We start from the raw sequence: 15,631 nt of genomic DNA, 5'->3' as shown, positions 1-15,631 counted from the left end.
TAAAGATTTAATCACCGTGGAGGATTTCTTACTCTTGTGGGTTAACTCTTTCCGACAAGCGGAACTCACTCTTCACAGCAGGTGAGGGTTGTGGCTGTGAAACAATCTCAGTTTTTGGGGCCTTCTCCATGGTGGTTGTAGGAGTTGACTCTGGGACTGCAGGAAATGGTTCTGACAGCCCTGGCCAGCTTTCTCCTCTAGCAATTGACTCTGCTCACCTCAGCTGATTGATGTGTCATCTCCAGATGATATCAGGCACAATCTCCATTGTGTAGGACAGTAATCTTTCTGAGTACCCACTTTTCATCACCTCTGTCATCCCTCACCAGGACTGCTTGTCCAGGGGTGACCCTCCTTATTTGAAGAGCCCTCAAATTATCTCAGTTGTTTGTCCTGCAAACTCCTTCCGGCATTGGGTTTGAGGAGATCCAAGTGTGAACACAAAGGATGATTCAGGAACAGCATAGCCGGTGAGTTGTTGTTTGGGGAGTGTGCTGCATTGCGATATACAAGGAGGAAATTGGTGAACTCCTGGTTCAGTGTCAGAATAGTGTGTTCTGCTTAAGTTGCTCACAGTATGTTCTTTAGACTCTGATTAAACCGTTCCGTTAAGCCATTTGTAACAGGGTGGTACAGTGGTATGATTTCAGGAATGCCTGGAATTGTTCCACAACAACTGTGGCTTATTGTCACTGACTAAGTTCTGGAACACCAGTCCTTGAGGAGAGGCTTCTCAACACATCAGCAGTGTGAGAGGCTGTAGAGGAGGCTATTGGGAATACATCTGGCCACGTTGTAGCAGCATCGACTACTATCAAGAAATTTAGGCCCATGAATGATCCAGCAAAATCCACATTCATACTCTGCTAGGACAATACCGACTATTCTCGGGGATGGAGAGGGCCTGTTCTCGGCATCTACAGAGTGCATGGCAAGCTGTTCAATCTGATGGTCCATTCCAGGACACCAGACGCAACATCAAGCCAATGCTTTCATTTTAACCATCTCTAGCTGACTGGCTTGTAGCTCCTCCAGCATCGTAGCTCTCATCTTGAATGGCACAACTGTCAATCCCCGCATAAGGAACTCCCATCAAGGCAAGTTCACTTTGGTGCTGGTGAAACTGGTGTTTCTACTGCGCATATCACCCATTTTGGGTGGCTAGTTATCCCTGAGACTGTTTTTTTTTTCTTGTTTCCCTTTGAATCGTCTCTGCCATAATAGGGAGACTTTGGATCTACGTTAGGGAGAATACGCCAAGTGGAGTTGTGGTAAACCATGTATACCTGTCTGGATACGCCCCTCTGCTGACTGCTCCTGTGGCTCCTCCCACAGACCCCTGTATAAAGGAGATTGTGTCTCTGCTCCTCCCACAGTCATCCGGCATGGACATGCTGCGTTTTACTGCTAATAAAAGCCTTTCGGTATTTACTCTACTTCCAGTTATTGATAGTGCATCAGGAGTGTCCTCTTTTTAAAAATGTTCAGGTATTTCCTTTCCTCCAAATGGGGCAATCCATCAGCATTTCCATGATTTGTCGTCCCCTTGAATTCAATCTTGTAACTGCTTCCTCCGTGAAACAGAGTCCATCTCTGCATTCGTGCTGCTGCTGTCAGTGGAACATCGTTTCGTGGATTGAAAATGGATACTAGAGGTTGTTGATCAGTAATGAGGGTAAACTCTCTCCCACTGGTTAAAGAGTCTTACAGCCCAAACCAGACTCAAGGCCTCTCTGTCAATCTGCATGTAATTTTGCCTGCAGCAGTATGGGAATGTGATGCAAAGGCAGAGGGCATTCACTTCCATCACTCATAATATGTGACATGACTGCACCTATACTATAAGGTGAAGCATTATAGGCAAGTTTCACGAGGTGGTGTGGATCATAATGTGTGAGTACAGTGTCTCACATCACCATTTCCTTCACCTTTTTAAAACACACCTCACACTGGTTTGTCCATTGCCAATTTTTTCCCAATCTGTAGTAATGGGTTCAAGGAGTGGCTAGTAGCCAGGCTTGGCAGGAACCTGTTGTAGTAATTGACAAATCCTAAAAAGAGCCACAGTTGTGGCATGTTCTCTGGTTTGGGGCATCCACCATTGCTTGAATTTTCTCAGCACACCTGGGTAATCCTTGTGCATGGATGGTGTTGCTTGGTTTAAAGAATTCACACTTGTTGTGTTATGCTTTGAGCGCATAGCCTTCTAATGCCTTTAAAACTGTCTTGAGATTTTGGAGAGGTTCCTTGCTATCCTCACGGGTTACAGTGTTGTCATCCAGGTAACACTGCGTGCCTGAAGAGCCTTGCAGCTCCTGGTCTATAGCTTTCTGTCAGAATGCAGGTGCAGATGTTACTCCAAAAATAAGCCCATTATGGCAAAAAAGCCCTTTGTGAGTGTTTACGGAGAACAACACTTTTGACTCTGCTTCCAACTCCATTTGTAGTTAGGCCTTAGCTAAGCCCACTTTGGTGAAGTGTTTCCCTCCAGAAAGGTTTACAAAGATATCCTCTCTCCTGAGGAGAGAGTATTGGTCTATTTTCAATACTGGGTTGATGGCAGCCTTAAAATCACCATCAATACTGACAAATTCATTCTTCTTGGCTATTGGGACCACTGACATTGCCCAGGGCTCCACTCAACTTTATTACAGATGGCATAAGGAACTGGGTAGGTTTTGTAAAACTTGGGTGAGACATTTTTGTTTAACACTATTTTACCCTTGATATATTTGAGTTTTCTAATGCCACCCTTGAACACTGCTGTGGCATCTTCCAGTACCTTTCTTAATTCGCGTTCAGTTGACTCTGATTCAGGAGATGTGGCATGCAAGTGGTAGATGGATCTCCAACCAAGTTGTAGAGTGTCAACCAATCTCAGCCCCGCAATGTTGGCCTTTCTGTTTTTACCACCTACAAGCCTAAAGTGGCTTGTTGACTGCTGTATTTCACTGTTACAGATGTCGTTTCCACAGGAGTTACCTTCTCTCCAGTATCTTAGTTGGATATCTGCAGACTTCAGTTCAGTATTTTTGAAATTCCGTTCAAACTCATTTTGAGGAATTACTGAAGCAGCCTAATTCCAGTTCGATTAATTTGCTGTCCACTTCTGGTATAAGTCATATTGCTTGTCTCCTGTTGGTTTTCACATGTAAATCTCAGGGCTACTCAGCCATTGTCACCCTCATCATGATCAGATTTTTCATCAACAGCATGCATATTAGTGCTCTTTTTGAAACTGGAACCTTACTTTTTAGCCTTTTCTCTTCCCTGTCAGTCCATTTATTTTTGTCTGCCTGACGTGCTCTTTGTGTGTGTCTACTTTGTTGTATTTTCTGCAAGTGTCACCTGCTTTGGTTTGGTGTTTGTGAGCCCTTGCCCAATGGCAACATAGTTTGTTCATCTAGGCAGTTTTCTGCTTCTTGTTGCTAATTTGTTCATGTTCACATTCATTCCTGACTGCAACTCAACTGCATCTAGGTTTGCCGTTTCCATTGATATGGCTATTTCAACTGCTCTTTTAAATGTAAGTTGTGTTTCAGCATTTTCAGATGCTTTCTTGTAAGATTCCACAAGCTAAATGAATTCTCACTGCATCATTAAGTTGATCATTGAACTATCCATGCTCAGGCAATCTCCTTAACTTAGCCATATACATTAAAATGGAGTCCCCTTCTTTTCTATTCTGCTTATGAAATCTTAAGTATTCTGTAATCAACAATGTTTGTTGTTCTAATTGTTCCTACATTACTCTCACAATATCAGCAAAGCTAATTTTGGCTGGTTTGGTTGGAGCAGCCAAACTCCTAAACAAACTATATGCTTTTCCATATGCACTCAGCAAAACTGGTATTTGCTTCTCATTGGTTATTTAATTTGCTTCAAAATACTGCTCAGTTAGCTCAGTATACATGAGCCAGTTGAGGAATCAAGCGTGTCTATCCTTCCAATATAGCTAACCATTTCTGCTTTTTTGTAATGATTATTATCACCTGATCGTCACTGTTCATGAACCAATGAATTTTTCCATTGTCTTCAACAGTCTCTGTTGATTCACAAAGAAACATGTGTTGTGCTGCTTTTTTAATCAAACTTTTCTTACTGTGCTTTTCTTAACTCAGAAGCCTCACTGGTTGTCACCTTGGATTCATTTGAAATTTGTCATTGCCACTATTATGTTTTGTAACTCCAAAACATTAAACTAATTGAAGAGAAAGGATGGGAGTCTGATATGTGAGTTTTATTTTGTTTTTCCTTACGTGAGGTGTGCATGGTAGCATCATGACCAATGTTCCCTCTAGGATGTGTGTGTGTGAGCGTGCATACACATCTTTTGCTATTAGCGCACAACAGAATTTAAATTGCACACTAAAGGTTTTCGGTCTCTACCTTGTCGGCATGTTAAGTATATTCACAATCGTACACAATCACATTCCCTTTTCTGGTCTCTGATGAGACGATGTTCTCCAGATTTTAGAATTGGTTTATTTATATTGTTTTTATTGAAGAAATTATTCAGTGTGCACATGTTTTTCTCACTGGGTAAAAAATTGCACAGCACAAGATTTTTGTACACACTGGTCATTATAAATTAGAGGAAGCATTGGTCACTTATTTTTACATATAACCGTAATGAATTATTTAAATGACAAGAATGCTTAATCCAGGACAACATCTACAAGGTGTTGATAAAGCCACATTTGGAGCACTGTGTACAATTATGATCACCATGCTAATGCAAAAAGAAAATTACAGGGTGGTTACTGGAGGGCTTGGCCTATAAGGAGATACTGCTTTCTTTTTCCTGGCAAGGAGCAAAGTAGGCTGATTGGTGACGCTGTAGAACAGGCATTCCCAACCTGGGGTCCAGAAACCCCTTGCCTAATGATATTGGTCCACGGCACAAGAAGGTTGGGATGAAGAGGTTTATAAAATCATAAAGCCATAGGGGAGTAGAGTGTGGTGATCAAGGTCTTTGACCATGATTGCTCTTGGCAAATTTTACAGATATTTTACAAATCTACTCAAGTGGTATGCCATTGCCTTCTTCTGTGCAGTGTCTTTACAAGATGAGTAATCCCAGCCATTGTCAATACTCTTCAGCGATTGTCTGCTGGGCATCAGTGGTTTCATAACCAGGACGTGATATGCAACAGCTGCTTATATGAGCATCCGCCATCTGCTCCCATGGCTTCACGTGACCCTGACTGGGGGGATAAGCAGGTGCTACACCTTGCCCAAGGGTGACCTGTAGGCTAGTTGTGGGAAGGAGCACCTTACACCTTCTTTGGTAGAGATGTATCTCAGCCTCAATTCCCACTAGGGTAGAGGAGTCTAAAACTAGAAGACACAGGTTTAAATTGAGAGGGGACAAATTTACAGAGGACCTGATAAATGGCTTTCATTAAGTACATATGTTGCAAGTGGATTTGTAAGGGCATCAAAGATTATGGGGAGAAGGCAGGAGAATGAGGTTGAGAGGGATAATAAATCAGCCATGATGAATTTTCAGAGTACCCTCAATGGGCTGAATGGCCTAATTCTGTTCCTATGTCTTATGGTCAAAAGTTAATGGGAGAAGGAAGGAGAATGGGTTTGAGATGGATAAGGAATCAGCTGCGATTGAAAAACAGAGCAGACTCAATGAGGGGAAAAGCCTATTTCTGTTCCTATACCTTGCAATCTTATGGTCTAATGGACAAGGTTATGGGGTGAAGACAGGAGAATGGGATCGAGAGGGATCCTTATTGACAATACTTATTGACAATAAGTACTCATGTTTGAGTACTGTTGGGGGGGACAGCCTACCTGGTGGGAGTGACAGTGGCTGAGCCTCCGGCACAGAGGACAACCCTGTAGCTCAGAAGGGTAGGGTTAGAAGAAAGAGGTCCATAGTAATAGGGGACTCAATAGTCAGGGGCTCAGACAGGCGTTTCTGTGGAGGTGACCGGGAGTCCCGGATGGTAATTTGCCTCCCTGGTGCCAGGGTTCGGGACGTTTCTGATCGTGTCCAAGATATCCTGAAGTGGGAGTGTGAAGAGCCAGAGGTCGTGGTACATGTAGGTACCAATGACATAGGAAGGAAAGGGGAAGAGGTCCTGAAACGAGAGTATAGGGAGTTAGGAAGGCAGTTAAGAAGAAGGACCGCAAAGGTAGTAATCTCGGGATTACTGCCTGTGCCACGCGACAGTGAGAGTAGGAATAGAATTAGGTGGAGGATGAATGCGTGGCTGTGGGATTGGAGCAGGGGGCAGGGATTCAAGTTTCTGGATCATTGGGACCTCTTCTGGGGCAGGAGTGACCTGTTCAAGAAGGACGGGTTACACTTGAATCGTGGGGGGACCAATATCCTAGCGGGGAGGTTTGCTAGGGCTACAGGGCGGACTTTAAACTAGTAAGATGGGGGGGCGGGAGACTATTTGAGGAGACTATGGGAGAGGAGGTTAGTTCACCAGTGGAGCAAGTAAATAGACAGTGTGTGAGGGAGGAAAGGCAGGTGATGGAGAAGGGATGCGCTCAGCCCGAAGATGTAGGGGAGAAGAAAGAAAAGGATAATAAATTTGAATGCATTGTCAGGGATGGAAAGAGAGGAGGAGATGGAGAGTATCTTAAATGTATCTATTTTAATGCTAGGAGCATTGTAAGAAAGGTGGATGAGCTTAAAGCGTGGATTGATACCTGGAATTATGATGTTGTAGCTATTAGTGAAACATGGTTGCAGGAAGGGTGTGATTGGCAACTAAATATTCCTGGATTTAGTTGCTTCAGGTGTGATAGAGTAGGAGGGGCCAGAGGAGGAGGTGTTGCATTGCTTGTCCGAGAAAATCTTATGGCGGTGCTTTGGAAGGATAGATTAGAGAGCTCCTCTAGGGAGGCCATTTGGGTGGAATTGAAGAATGGGAAAGGTGCAGTAACACTGATAGGAGTGTATTATAGGCCACCTAATGGGGCGTGTGAGTTGGAAGAGCAAATGTGTAAGGAGATAGCAAATATTTGTAGTAAACACAAGGTGGTGATTGTGGGAGATTTTAATTTTCCACACGTAGACTGGGAAGCTCATTCTGTAAAAGGGCTGGATGGTTTAGAGTTTGTGAAATGTGTGCAGGATAGTTTTTTGCAACAATACATAGAAGTACCAACTAGAGATGGGGCAGTGTTGGATCTCCTGTTAGGGAATGCAATAGGTCAGCTGACAGATGTATGTGTTGGGGAGCACTTCGGGTCCAGTGATCACAATAGCATTAGCTTCAATATAATTATGGAGAAGGACAGGACTGGACCTAGAGTTGAGATTTTTGATTGGAGAAAGGCTAACTTTGAGGGGATGCGAAGGGATTTAGAGAGAGTGGATTGGGTCAAGTTGTTTTATGGGAAGGATGTAATAGAGAAATGGAGGTCATTTAAGGGTGAAATTATGAGGGTACAGAATCTTTATGTTCCTGTTAGGGTGAAAGGAAAGGTTAAAGGTTTGAGAGCACCATGGCTTTCAAGGGATATTAGAAATTTGGTTCAGAAAAAGAGGGATGTCTACAATAGATATAGGCAGCATGGAGTAAAGGAATTGCTCGAGGAATATAAAGAATGTAAAAGGAATCTTAAGAAAGAGATTAGAAAAGCTAAAAGAAGATACGAGGTTGGTTTGGCAAATAAGGTGAAAGTAAATCCGAAAGGTTTCTACAGTTATATTAAAAGCAAGAGGATAGTGAGGGATAAAATTGGCCCCTTAGAGAATCAGAGTGGTCAGCTATGTGTGGAACCAAAGGAGATGGGAGAGATTTTGAATGATTTCTTCTCTTCTGTATTCACTAAGGAGAAGGATATTGAATTGTCTTAGGTGTGGGAAACAAGTAAGGAAGTTATGGAACCTATGACAATTAAAGAGGTGGAGGTACTGGCGCTTTTAAGAAATTTAAAAGTGGATAAATCTCCAGGTCCTGACAGGATATTCCCCAGGACCTTGAGGGAAGTTTGTGTAGAAATAGCAGGAGCTCTGACGGAGATCTTTAATATGTCATTAGAAACGGGGATTGTGCCGGAGGATTGGCGTATTGCTCATGTGGTTCCATTGTTTAAAAAGGGTTCTAGAAGGAAGCCTAGCAATTATAGACCTGTCAGTTTGACATCAGTGGTAGGTAAATTAATGGAAAGTATTCTTAGAGATAGTATTTATAATTATCTGGATAGACGGGATCTGATTAGAAGTAGCCAGCATAGATTTGTGCGTGGAAGGTCATGTTTGACAAACCTTATTGAATTTTTTGAAGAAGTTACGAGGAATGTTGACGAGGGTAAGGCAGTGGATGTAGTCTATATGGACTTCAGCAAAGCCTTTGACAAAGTTCCACATGGAAGGTTGGTTAAGAAGGTTCAGTCGTTAGGTATTAATGCTGGAGTAATAAAATGGATTCAACAGTGGCTAGATGGGAGATGCCAGAGAGTAGTGGTGGATAATTGTTTATCGGGATGGAGGCCGGTGATTAGCGGGGTGCCTCAGGGATCTGTTTTGGGCCCAATGTTGTTTGTAATATACATAAATGATCTGGATGATGGGGTGGTAAATTGGATTAGTAAGTATGCCAATGATACTAAGGTAGGAGGTGTTGTGGATAATGAGGTGGATTTTCAAAGCTTGCAGGGAGATTTATGCCGGTTAGAAGAATGGGCTGAACGTTGGCAGATGGAGTTTAATGCTGAGAAGTGTGAGGTTCTACATTTTGGCAGGAATAATCCAAATAGAACATACAGAGTAAATGGTAGGGCATTGAGGAATGCAGAGGAACAGAGAGATCTAGGAATAACTGTGCATAGTTCCCTGAAAGTGGAGTCTCATGTAGACAGGGTGGTGAAGAGGGCTTTTGGAATGCTGGCCTTTATAAATCAAAGCATTGAGTACAGAAGTTGGGATGTAATGCTAAAGTTGTACAAGGCATTGGTAAGGCCAAATTTGGAATATTGTGGGCAGTTCTGGTCACCGAATTATAGGAAAGATATCAATAAATTAGAGAGAGTGCAGAGACGATTTACTAGGATGTTACCTGGGTTTCAGCAATTAAGTTACAGAGAAAGGTTGAACAAGTTAGGTCTCTATTCATTGGAGCGTAGAAGGTTGAGGGGGGATTTGATCGAGGTATTTAAAATTTTGAGAGGGATAGATAGAGTTGACGTGAACAGGCTGTTTCCAATGAGAGTAGGGGAGATTCAAACTAGAGGACATAATTTGAGAGTTAGGGGGCAGAAGTTTAAGGGAAACACGAGGGGGTATTTCTTTACTCAAAGAGTGATAGCTGTGTGGAATGAGCTTCCTGTAGAAGTAGTAGAGGCCAGTTCAGTTGTGTCATTTAAGGTAAAATTGGATAGGTATGTGGACAGGAAAGGAGTGGAGGGTTATGGGCTGAGTGCGGGTAGGTGGGACTAGGTGAGATTAAGGGTTCGGCACGGAGTAGGAGGGCCAAGATGGCCTGTTTCCGTGCTGTGATTGTTATATGGTTATATGTTATAGGGATAATAAATCAGCCATGACTGAATGGTGGAGTAGACTCAATTTGCCAAATGGCCTAAGACTGCTGCAATGTCTTACAGTCTTAATGTCTAAATTTTTCACACAGAGGATGGTGAGTTTATGTTTATGGAATGAGCTACCTGAGGGAGTGGTAGATGTGGGTACGGTTACAATGTTTAAAAGACATTTGAACAGGTACGTAGATCGGGAAGGTAGAGAGTGCTATGGGCCAAAAGCAGTTAAAGAGGACTAGCTCAATTGGGCAACTTGGTCAGCATGGATGTGTTAGGCCGAAGGGTCTCTTACTGTGCTGCATAACTCCCACAATTCTTCACGAGTACCTGGACAAGCACTTCCATCACCAAGGTATAGAAAGTTATACATTAAGTGTGAGTAAATAGGGGGAGTACAACATGGATATGGTGGGCCAAAGGGCCTGTCTCCAGGCAGCATCTGTGGAGGGAAATGGACAGTCAGCTTCTGGGATTAAGACTCTTCATCAGGACTGGAAAGAAAGAAAGATGGTCAGTGTAAAGAAGCGAAGGGGAGGGGTGGAGCAAGAGTTGGCAGGTGATGGATGGAGTGGCCAGCAGATGGTGCAGGGGAAAGTGGGAACAGTGGCACTGGAAGGTTACCCCTCTGCTACACTCCAATTGAAAATGACCCAGCTTGCTGAACCTCTCTTCATAACTCAGTGCTTCGAGACTCAGAAAACATCCTCTAAAGAAAGTGATAGATACAGCCCCCCACATCACAGACAAGGCCTCCCCACTACTGAGTACATTTACAAGTGTGCCAACACAGAAAGTACATCTGTAATCTAAGAGCCCCAAAAACCAGGCCATGTTGTCTTTCCACTTCTACCATTGGACAGAGGCACAGGAACCTGAGATCTCGCACCACTGGGTTCAGCAACAGTTATTACCCTGAACCAGCGTGGATAACCTCACTCACCACTGCTCTGATCTGATTGTGTAATCTACAGACTTACTTTCAAAGACTCTTTACAGCTCATGCTCAGTATTTGTTAAAATTTATTTACTCATTGCATTCCTTTGCACATTAATTACTTGCCTGCAAGCAAATGAATCTCAGAGTTGTATATGGTAACATATACTGTAATACTTTAATAATAAATTTGCAGTGACCTTAAATCTCCTCTGCACTTTTTCCAGCTATATGACATCTTTTCTATAGCAGGGCGACCTAAACTGAGCACGATATTCCAAGTGTTGCATTAATTGGCTGCAGTAAATAGTCACTCATGTGAGGGTAAATGGTAGAAACTGGGGGAAAGGTAAATGGCTTAGGGTGACATTAATGTAGGTGGGGCCATGATGGTTGGCATGAGCTGTAGGCTCTCTCTCTCTCTCTCTCTCCCCCCCCTCTCACACTCTTTCCATTTCGATCTTTCTCTCTCTCCCACACACTCTCTCTGACTCTATTTCTCTCTCATGCTCTGCCTGTTTTATTCCCTCTCTTTCTCTTTCCCACTTTCTCCCTTTCACTCTGTCTCTGCCTCTCTGCCCCCCTCTTGTTTTTCTGTGTCTCTGTCTCTGTCTGTCTGTCTCTCTGTCCCTCTCTCACTCTATCCCCTCCCCACTCCCTGTCTCTCTGTCTGCCCTCTCTATCTCTCTCTTCCTCTCTGTCTCTTTCTCTCTACCTCTCTGTTCCACTCCTTCTCTCTCTGTCTTTGTCTCTCTCTCTCTCTGTCTTTGTCTCTCTCTGTCTCTCTCCATTTTCCTGTCTCCCTGTCTCTTTCTCTCCTTTTGTCTCTGTCTCTGTCTTTCTCTCTATTTTTCACTCTCTGTCTCTCTCTCTCTCTCTCTATCTCTATCTGCCTTTGGCTCTCTGTCTGTCCCTGACCCTGTCCCTCTCTGTCTCTGTCTCCCTCTCTCTGTATCTTTCTGTCTCTATCACTTCTCTCTCTCTGTTACACTCTGCCTCTCCCTGTCTTTGGTTCTCTCTCTCTCTTTCTGTCTGTCTGTCTCTCTCTCTCCCTCTCTATCTCTTTCTGTGTCTCTGTCTCTCTCCCTCTCTGTCTCTATGCCTGTGGGTGTGTGTCTCTCTGTCTGTCTCTCTTTCTCTCTATGTCTCTCTGTCTCTGTCTCTCTCTCTCTGTTTGTCTGTCTGTCTCGCTGTCCCTCTCCCCATCACTCCCCTCTCCCCTCTCTCTTCCTCTGTTTTTGTCCTTCCCCCTCACTCTCTCTCTCTCTGTCTCTTCATCTCTCTCTCTCCCCTCTGTCTCAGTGTCTCTTTTTCATATCTGTCTCTCTCTGTTTCTCTCTATCTCTATCTCTGTCAGTCTCTCTCACTGTCTTTGTCTCTCTCCCTCTGTCTCTCTCTCTTTCTCTGTCTCTGTCTCTCTCTGTTCCTCTTTCTCTTTCTCTCTCTCTTTCACTCTCTCTAATTTATCCCGACCGCAGAGCTGATTTTATTTTCAGCGCTGCTTCATGTAGAAAGCTCCTGTGTTAGCCAGCTCGCAGCTTCCTGTGGGAACGATTCACAGTCTCTGAGTGGTACGTGCTGACTGATGTGCTGTGTGTACAGCTGGTGCGCACGAAATGCAGCTGCCCCTTCAGGCTAGCTGTCCCCATTCTCAGTCGGATCGTTAGTCAGATGCAGGTATGAGGCACTCACAACTGGTCCTGCCTCTGCTCTGGGCTCCTGGGGGAAGAGGAATGCTTGCAGAAGCAGAATCATAGAGTCACAAAGTCAGAGAGCTGCAGCTCTGAAGCAGGCCCTTTTGCCTAACTAGTCCATGTCAAACTTGTTATTCTGGATAGTCCCATTGATCCACATTGAGAACCATAGTCCTCCATATCCCTCTCATCTATTATTTATCCAAACATCTCTTCAATGTCACCTTAGCTTCCTCTTAAATATTTTACTTTTCACTCTTAACCTATGATTTCTAACTGTAGTCTCACCCAACTTCAGCGGTAAAAGCCTGCTTGTATTTACCCCATCTATACCCCTCATAATTTTGTATACCTCTATCGAATCTCCCCTCATTCTCCCATACTCTAGGGAGTAAAGTCATCCATTCAATACTCTGGTCCTCAGGTCCCTGCAAGATCCTTGTAAATTTATTTACAACTTTCCTGGAGGTAGGGGACCGGAACAGCACACAACACTCCACATTAGACCTCACCCCAATGACTTATCACATTATATCCCAACACCTGTACTCAATATTTTGATTTATGAAGGCCAATATCCAAACTCTCTTTGTGCAACCCTACCTACCTCTAGCACAACTTTCAAGGAATTGTGGATCTCTATTCCCGGATCCCTCTGTTTTACTGCACTCTCGTGCCCCACCACTCACTGTGTAGGTCCCTCACTCGCTCGACCGGATTCCGCAGCCTATGGACTCACTTTCGAGGTCTCTACAACTCACGTTCTCAGCACTATTCATTTTGTATCTGAACTACTTCCAAAGTGAAGTTATTCCTCATGTTCCCATTGTATCTTTTGCCCCGTCAGTGTTTTTCAGTCCTGGGAAACATCTATTAAAGCAAATGTTTCCCTCTAAAACCAGTCTTGTCCGTATCAGTCTTACCTCCTTGAAAATTTCCTCGCTCCTGAGGAGCAAGTTCAGCTGCTCCGGCAATCCTCTCGGGTGGAAACCCCCTGGAATCCTGGAATCATTCTGTTAAATGATTTCTACACACTCTCTGTAGCTGTGTGAAGTGACCAGGATTAGTATTGGTTTATTATTATGTGCTTCCTTAAGGTTGTCATAGCCAGGGTGGTAGTGGGGATAAGCTCCCACTACCTACTGAGTGCTCCCCATCACATGCATCTCTGACAACCAAGTCCAACTCTTGGCTTTCATGTCTGGCTTAGTTACTAAACCCAGCAGAACCATTTCTACTGACTGCTGAGTTCAGTGCTAACTATCAACACCCATATAGGACCCTGGTCAGACCCCCCTGTTACAGCGATATAGGACCCCGGTCAGACCCCACTGTTACAGCGATATAGGATCCTGGTCAGACCCCCCTGTTACAGCGATATAGGACCCTGGTCAGACCCCCCTGTTACAGCGATATAGGACCCCGGTCAGACCCCACTGTTACAGCGATATAGGACCCTGGTCAGAACCCACTTGTGCTCAGTTCTGGTCACCTCACTACAGGAAGGAAGTGGAAACCATAGAAAGGGTGCAGAGGAAATTTACAAGGTTGTTGCTTGGATTGGGGAGCATGCCTTATGAGAATAGGTTGACTGAACTTGACCTTTTCTACTTGGAGTGGCAGAGGATGAGAGGTGACCTGATAGAGGTGTATAAGATGATGAGAGGCATTGATAGTGTGGATAGTCAGAGGCTTTTTCCCAGGGCTGAAATAGCTAATATAAGAGGGCACAGTTTTAAGGGCTTAGAAGTAGGTACAGAGGAGATGTCCGGGGTAAGTTTTTTAACTCAGAGAGTGGCGGGTGCGTGGAATGGGCTGCCAGTGACGGTGGTGGAGGTGGATACAATAGGATCTTTTAAGAGACTCCTGGATAGGTACAAGGAGCTCAGAAAAATAGAGAGCTATGGATAACCCTAGGTAATTTCTAAAGTAAGTACATGTTTGGCATAGCATTGTGGGCTGAAGGGCCTGTATTGTGCTGTAGGTTTTCCATGTTTCTACTGCAATGCCAATGATGCCAAACTGTATCGGTTTCCTTTGGATTCATCAGTTACTTGGAGAGGGGGAGCCTGCTGTGTGGGCAACGACTTGCTCTCTACATCGTACTGTCCTGGCTTGTGTATCACGTAGACAGCTGGAACACAACATCCACGGTTGGCCCCGGTCAACGGAGGGCCACAAAAATAAAAGATTGTCACACTTACGAAGATATGTAGGGAGTAGCTTGGCACATATATCATAACTATATGTGCCAACTGTGTGCTGTGTGTGACTGTAGGTTCTAAGTTTTGCACGGCCCCAGAGCAACTTTTTCCATTTAGCTGTATGCCAGTCTATAACAATTAAAGTTGAAAAGTTTGTCTTGCACACTGTGTAAGATCATTTACACAGTGTATTGAGGTAGAACAGGGTAAAGCAATAACAGAATGCAGAACGAAGTGTAAAAGCTAACAACAAAATGCAGTACAGGTAACCAATCAAGGGCAATGAGGTAACATCCTGACTTGTGACCCAAACATTGTCTCATATCTTATCTCGTATAAGACCATAGATACAGGAAAATGATTACATTATGTCCAGCATTTTGAGTCTACTCCACCACGCAATCACTGTAAACCCCACTCTCCTGCCTTCTCCCAGTAACTCTTAACCTACTTACCGATCAAAAACCTATTAATCTCTGCATAAATACACCCTTATGATTTGCCCCCCACAGCCCTCTGTGGCAACAGCTTCTGCAGATTCCCTGCCCTGTGGTTGAGGAAATCTCAGTTTTAAAAGGGCATCTTTTTATTTTGTGGGTGTACCCTTAGATCTTGAACTCTGCCACTACTGCCCCCACAATGTACAGTCTCTTAGATCTCCTACCATCAGGCCGAAGGTACCACAGTATAAGGACAAGGACGGTCAGGCTGGGTGACAGTCTCTTCTCCCAGACTGTGAGTCTTCTGAACACCCTGCTACACATTACTAATGACGGAGCCAGTAACGGTAATGATGAAGAGTCTTGGGCTGAAACATTGACTGTTTACTCTTTTCCATAGATGCTGTCTGACCTGCTGAGTTACTCCAGCATTTTGCGAGTGTGGCCTGAACTAATAGATATAGTTTAATTCCGCATGGTGGTCTGCACAGACATTGAGGGCTGAAGTGCCTGTTCTTATGCTGTACTGCTTTTCATCCTGTCAGATTCTCCAGGGCTCATGTAGCCTGACTTTAATATTCTGCTTAGAAAACACAGCCTCATCACGGGGAGAATGAGCCAACGTGTTATCAGCGATGTTGTCTGCATAATTACATTAGTCTCAGAGAAGTGCCTTTGATGTCATCAGTTGCAGTCAATCAATGTCATCAAAGGACTGTGACCGCACCCCTTATAAACACGAGACATTCTGCGGTCGCTGGTAATCTAGGACAACGCACAAAGTGGTGGAGGAACTCAGCAGGTCGGGCAGCATCTATGGAAGGGGTAAACAGTCAACGTGCTGGG

The 15,631-nt window shown here is 44.1% G+C and overlaps 1 protein-coding gene across 1 annotated transcript in view; it reads right to left on the bottom strand.

Annotated features, from left to right (window-relative positions):
* syt9b (synaptotagmin IXb) overlaps window positions 1–15,631 on the bottom strand; it is a 135,051-nt gene that overhangs the window by 36,801 nt on the left and 82,619 nt on the right. The gene's annotated exons all lie outside the window — the stretch shown is intronic.

Source organism: Hypanus sabinus, chromosome 7, assembly GCF_030144855.1.
Source record: "Hypanus sabinus isolate sHypSab1 chromosome 7, sHypSab1.hap1, whole genome shotgun sequence".
Taxonomy (NCBI): domain Eukaryota; kingdom Metazoa; phylum Chordata; class Chondrichthyes; order Myliobatiformes; family Dasyatidae; genus Hypanus; species Hypanus sabinus.
This window is presented reverse-complemented; position numbering and strand designations above follow the sequence as displayed.